Here is a 6,762-nt window from a genome sequence, read left to right on the forward strand (position 1 = left end):
AAAAAAAAAAAAAAGAAAAGAAAAGAAACATCCCTTGCCCTGAGCTAGTATTGTAATTGAGGAACAGCAGTGGTAGATTAAGTAGTAGTGGATTAAGCTGCTTCCTTCATCAAGGAAAGTTCAGAGCCAAAATTAAGGGGCAACGTTTGGACAAATGCCAGTCTTTCACATCATCTCTGAAGGGAACTTGTCTTACCTGATTCCAACACAGGATGATATGCCTTAGTGTTGTTTACATAAATAAAGATTTTCAGAGGCCCTCAAAGATTTTTGTCTCATGATAAGACTCTCATGGGCAGGTGGGGAGGGGGGAATGTGGGGAACTGTAATTATTTCTGTTGGCCAACAAGATGAGGTTATGGTTGATAAGATTGCTAATTACTGTTTGTTAAGGCCTTTGAGAGATACACGTGAGTGACTCAGAGAAGGGAGCGTGTGTTGAAAAAAGGGAACATGAACAGAGTGCTAGACGGGCAAGAATGCCTCTGTGGAATTGGCTGTACAGCAGACCTCTGTGGGCCGGGTTGTGTATCAGACTTCCACGGGGATGGTTGGGGAAGGCCCCTGTCACTCCCGTGAGGACCGACTGATCCCTAAAGCCACAGTTGTTCCCCATGAGCCAGATATTAGTGGTTCTGTCAAGCTTTTTCCCCAGGGCTCATAACGTTTTTTCCCCAGTGGATTTTTTTTTCTTTTTAAATGCCGAGCAATTGGAACTACAAGTGTTTCATAACTGACTCCTATATTTTAAGTTTGATGATGTTTTTCATGGTATAAAAATAGCCTTTGAGCCGAGAGGCTAAGATGGCCCCTGGTCACATAAACTCTACTTTGGTATTTTGAACTTTAAAAAGACTTAAAATGCTCTGTCAAAAAAAAAAAAAAAAGGAAATTCATATCTGTTGAGTGGAAACTGACTGATAACTGACCTTCCAAAGGGTTCTCAGAATCTGTAAATCACAGGAAAGAAGATTGCCTATCTTGTTCCCACAGGGCCTCTGGTGGATTTGAACACCTAGATAGACATGGCTTTTGGCAGGTCAACTTCGTATAGATTACACCACTATTTACAGTTAAACAACATGATTGACACTCTCAAAGGATGTCTCCTAGTGATCTCCAAGAAAAGCTGTGCATATTTTCATTTTCTGGGAGTGCATTTACACAACACCAACAATGGTGATAATAGAGACGTTCCATTAGATCATTGTCCACTACCTTCTTTATATTTTTAATAAATTTTTATTGTATATGACTTTGCTTACAAAGTTCACATACATTGTTTTTCACATTAGATCTTTCCCACTTCCTTTACGCACCTCTCCCTTTACCCATCAAATTATGCCACCCTATGATTGTCCTCCTATCCATCTTACCCTCTCCTCTCCCCTCTTCTCTCCTTGGATAGTCATACACATTTTACTTGTTATCTTTCTATTTCTACAACAATGGTCTTATACAGTATTTGTCCTTATGGGACTAGGTTAGTTCACTTAGCATAATGCTCTCCCGTTCTTCCCAAGGTAAGTAGTAATTTATAAAATCATTGCCCCTGAGTGCTGCATAGTATTCCATCATGTGAATATACCACAATTTCTCAACCATTCTATTGTGGTTGGACATTTGGGCTGTTTCCATGTTCTTGAGATGGTGAAAAATGCTGCTATGAACATTGGTGTACAAATTTCCATTTGTGTCTCAGCTTTAATTTTCTTGGGGTATATTTCAAGCAGTGGAATGCTGGGTCATATGGAATTTCTATATTCAGCATTTTGAAGAAACATCAAACTGCCTTCCAGAGTGGTTGTACCATTTTACAATCCCACCAGCAGTTGCTACCTTCTTTAACTACCAGAATGATAATGTGTATGTGTGGTTGGACATTAGAGAAGCTATTCATGCAGAACAGGAGTTCTAGTGGCATAATCAGTAATGTGTTGCACTGTTAACCAAAAGGCTATGCATCTCCGACTCTAGGAGTTCAAATCCACCAGTGGCTTTGAGGGAGAAAGCTACTCAGTCTCCTTCAGGTAAGGAAGGCTTACAGCCTGAGAACCCTGATGGAGGGTGCCTATCAGCTGGAACTGACTTGGCAGAGAGTTTGGTTTGATTAATGATAAAAGGAACTCTAAGTGTGTAGTGCGATTAATATTGGGCTCCTAACAGACGCTGCTTAGATGTGCTCACCAAGTTGTGCCAAGAAATCTGGAAGCCGACCCCCTGGCCAACTGACTAAGATATATTTGTTCCCATTCTAAAGAAAGGTGACCTGACAGTTCAGAAATTATGGAACAATGTCATTAATATCACCTGCAGGCAAGATTCTGCTGAAAATTGCCCCAAAACACCTGGAACAGCACATCTACAGAGAACTGCCAGATGTGCAGACTGGGTTTAGAAGAGGCCATGGCATTAGAAATATTATAGCTAATGTTTGATGGCTCTTAGCTGAAAGCAGAGAGTATCAGAGGAATGTCTTCCTGGGTTTCATTGATTATGCAAAGGAATTTGTGTGTATCACAACAAACTGTGGCTGACTCAGAAGAATGAAAATCCCAGGACACTTGATTCAGCTTATGCAAAAGCTATATTTGGACCAGGCGGCAGTCATCAGAACAGAGCAAGGAAACACTGCATCGTTCAAAACTGGGAAGTCTGTATGCCAGGCATGTGTCCTATCTCCATACCTTTTCAATTTATGTGTAGAACAGATTATCTGGGAAGCTGGGCTCTATGAGGAGGAATGTGGCATCAGAGATTAGAACAAGACTCATGCACAACCTGCGTTATACAGATGACACAACCCTGCTTGCTGAAACTGAGGAGGACCTGAAGCATTTGCTGCAGAGGGTCAAGGAGTACAGACTTAACTATGGATTGATGCTCAACATCAAGAAAACAAAGATTCTCACCACTGGGCTGATTAGTAGCATTATGATGGTGAAGAGGTTGAGATTGTTAACAGCTTTAGTTTGCTTGGCTCCACAATCAACACTCTTGGTACTAGCAGCTAGGAAATCAAAAGATGATTGCATTGAGAAAGTCTGCTGTCAGGGACCTTTCCAAAGTACTCAAGAGCAATGACATCAGTCTGGAGACTAAGATGAGCCTGATTCAGGCCATAGCCTTTGCAATTGCTTACTATGCATCAGAAAGTTGGACAATTACTAGGGATGATAGAAAAGTGATGCTCTTGAGCTGTGGTGCTGTAGAAGAGTATTGAATATACCATGGACTTCCAGGAGAACAAACAGGTTTGTCCTGGAAAGGAGGAGGTTGCTCCTTGGAGGCCAGGATTCAGACATACTTTAGGTATGTTACAAGGAGGGACCTTAGAAAAGGACATCATGCTTGGAAGGGTGGAAGGACAGAGAAAGAGAGGAAGACCATTGATGAGATGGATTGGGTGAGTGACAGGGTTAATGAAGGTAGATGTGTCAAAGACAATTTAAGGTTGGCACAGGATAGAGCAAGTTTCGGGCCATTGTACATAGGGTCCCTATGAATCACAAATGACTCGATGGCACATAACAACAACAACAGAAATGTCAGTGGTTTGAATCCACAGTTGTTCAAAGTGAGAAAGACAAGGCAGTTTCCTGGCATTAAGATTTATGGCCTCAGGAACTGGATAAGGCAGTCCTGTTCTGTCCTGGAAGGTTACTATGAGTCAGAATTGACTTGACAGCAGTGAGTTTGGATTTTGGTTTTATTCATGCTGAAAGTTTACAACCTTGATTGTGGTTAAGTGGGGATCTGTGGTACTCCACAAACATTCCAAGAGGCATACCACACTTTGAATGATGAAAATTGCCCATGTGTTTTGGTGAGGACTGGATTAACTTGCTGTTGGTTAGGTTTTGTTTTTTTTTTTTTTTAAATCACTTATCATTTCTGTTAGAGAAACAAGGACTTAATAACAGGTTATGATAGAGTGTTTTATCCAGAGTGTAAAAAGTGGGTTAAGGTTCCATCATGGAGGTTAAGCTCAGAGCTCAGGAGCACCTTGCAAATGACAAACACAGATGTATGAGGTGAAGGCTGACAGATGGGTCCTGACAACAGTTGAATGGAGACGGGTTGCATCACCAACCAAGCCCTCAGTAGTACGAACTGACCCACTGGCTACAACACTGAGTTCAAACATAGTCACAATTATGAAGATGGTTTAGGACCACCAGGTAGGGTTTTGTTCATAGAGTCACTATGCAAAAAAGGAGGGAGCTCTGGTGGCTTAGTGGTCAGAAGCTGTGCTGCAATCTCAAAGGCACATGGTTCAAATCCATCAGCTATTCCGTGGGAGAAGGATGTGAAATTTCCTTTTGTACAATTTACTGCATCTGGAAACACTCGGTTTCAACTCTAGGGCACACAGTAACAGCATGATAAATGGGTGCTTTTTGGAGGCAAGGATGCTGAAACTTCTTACACAAATTGGACTTGTTGACAAGAAAGACCAGTTCTTGGAAAAAGGTAGCATGCTGGGAAAGTTGGAGGGTCAAAAAAAAGGGGGGGGACCCTTTAAGAGATGGATTGATGTGTAACTGGGCTGTAACATGTTGGAGATCATGAAGGTCATGTATGACAGAACAAGGTTTAGATCTGTTGTTCATAGGGCTGTTGTGTGACATAGTGGACTTGATGGCACATAACAACAACAACATGAGTTACGACTGAATAACACCTGACTACTAGCACCCTTCAGAAGTCCACTACTGCTGTAGGTTGGTACATGTCTGAACAGAACATTGACTGATTGTCTCAACCTAAAAATATAATCTCAGCTCAATCTACAAGTAATAGTGTGGATAGATTTACTAGATTGCCTGACTGATGTTTTTCTTAAAGTAGAAAAACTCTTACTTTAAAAATATTGCAAGGAAATTAACCTATAAAAAACCTAAAATTATGGAGTTCATGTTGACTAGAAATGTATTCTCTTAACAGATATCAAATTTTATTTTTTTTGCTTAATATCCCCAAACCAGGGATTTCTGGGGGCTTTAATGGTAAGGAGTTGTACTGGCAATCCAAAGATTCATGGTTCGAATCCACCAATGTTTCTTAACAGATAGATATAGAGCTAGAAATAGTCCATACCTACATTGAAATGTTATTTTCCTAGGAGGACTATATTGGGGACATTTTTAAAGAATATTATTTCAGTAATTCAGGAATGTATTGGGTCACTATTGTATACAAAGTGGATCTGTGTGCCAAGGATGATGACAATAAAGAGAAGTGTGAAGTAGTCTGGACTTCTGTTATCTCCATTGGTTTTAATGGTCAGGGCTTTAGTTGGAAAATGATACTCTTCAAGTGAAGAAGATCTCAGATAAGCTGAGTGAAAGGAAAGGCAGCACACAATGAGAGGTTGATTAGACAATGTAATAAATTAACCACATTGTTGTTATGTGACTGACTCACAGTTGCTCTTCCACTGGTTATTCAGAGATAGTAAATCACATGCAGGAAGACTGCCCATCTTTCTCCCAAGAAGCAGCTGGTAGATTCAAAACTTGGGACTTTGGAAGAGTGGAGGTTTGGTAAAGGAGAGGAAGACTCTCAACCAGGTCAACTGACATGTTGACTGCTGCATTGGGCTTTTGTGTGTCAGGAAGTATGAGGATGGCACAGGATAGAACAGGTTTTAGATCTTTTGTTCACTGGGTTACCATGAGTCATACTCAACTCAACAGCACCTAACAACGACAACAGTGCCAAAAATGTTCCTTGCTAACCACCGCAGTCCTTTCTCCTTCTATCATGATACTACCTATTTTTTGTGGAACTCTATACCCATTAGGCCACCCAGCATTCTAATCACATTGTTGTTATAGTTGTTGTTTTGTGCTGATGAACTGGAATCAACTCATCATTGTTGAAGGCCCTTCAGCAGCTTTTCAGAGGTTGTCAATCTGGGAGGATTTTGCTCACCTGAAGGGGAGCAGCTGGTGGATTTGAACCATGTGTTCTTAGGTTGGCAGCCCAACTTCTTACTACTAAGCCACCAGAACAATAATTAATGTTATAAAAGAATCTTTTTAAATATATGAATGATTATTTAAAATAAAGAGTTGTAGAAACCTGACCAGCCACTCTCAACTGCATCTTAACAGTCACAAGGTGCAGAACACACCCATGAATCAGCCTCCAGGATAGGACTGCCCCCAAGCTTTCTTAGCAACAGATACAGCGTTTATGAAAGAGATGTGTACCAGGTGTACACTCTAAGCAAATAAACTGTGACCCTCTTCAGATGGGGCATCTTCCTGGGGACCTTTGCTGAGACATTGGAGTAACCTCAGCCTTGTGACTTGCATTTGGCAAACAACAACATCACGCTCTAGCAATACTGTGCAAGAAAGCGTGACAGACACCTTATTCCATAAGACCCAGCTATTCCACTATTTGGAATATACCCTGAAAAAATGAGGACTGAGGCAGATTTGTACAAAAATTCATAACAGCAGTATTCACCATCGCATGACCAACCACAAACGAATGGATTGAAAAAGTATGGTACATTCACACAATGAAATACTACACAACACGTAGGAACAATGATTTTGTTAATTATTACCTAACTTCGGAGGGACTGGAGTGCATTATGCTGAGTGAACTCAGTCTCACAAGGATAAACACTGTATAAAGCCATTATTGTAGAATAAGTATAAGGATCCAAGGATGGGGAAGCAGAGGGATGAGGATGTGCAGGGGGAGGGAGGATTAATCATGGAGTTGTACAATTTGATGGGGGGG

This window comes from Elephantulus edwardii, unplaced genomic scaffold, assembly GCF_000299155.1.
Source record: "Elephantulus edwardii isolate Elephantulus edwardi_28Jun2011 unplaced genomic scaffold, EleEdw1.0 scaffold00082, whole genome shotgun sequence".
NCBI lineage: Eukaryota > Metazoa > Chordata > Mammalia > Macroscelidea > Macroscelididae > Elephantulus > Elephantulus edwardii.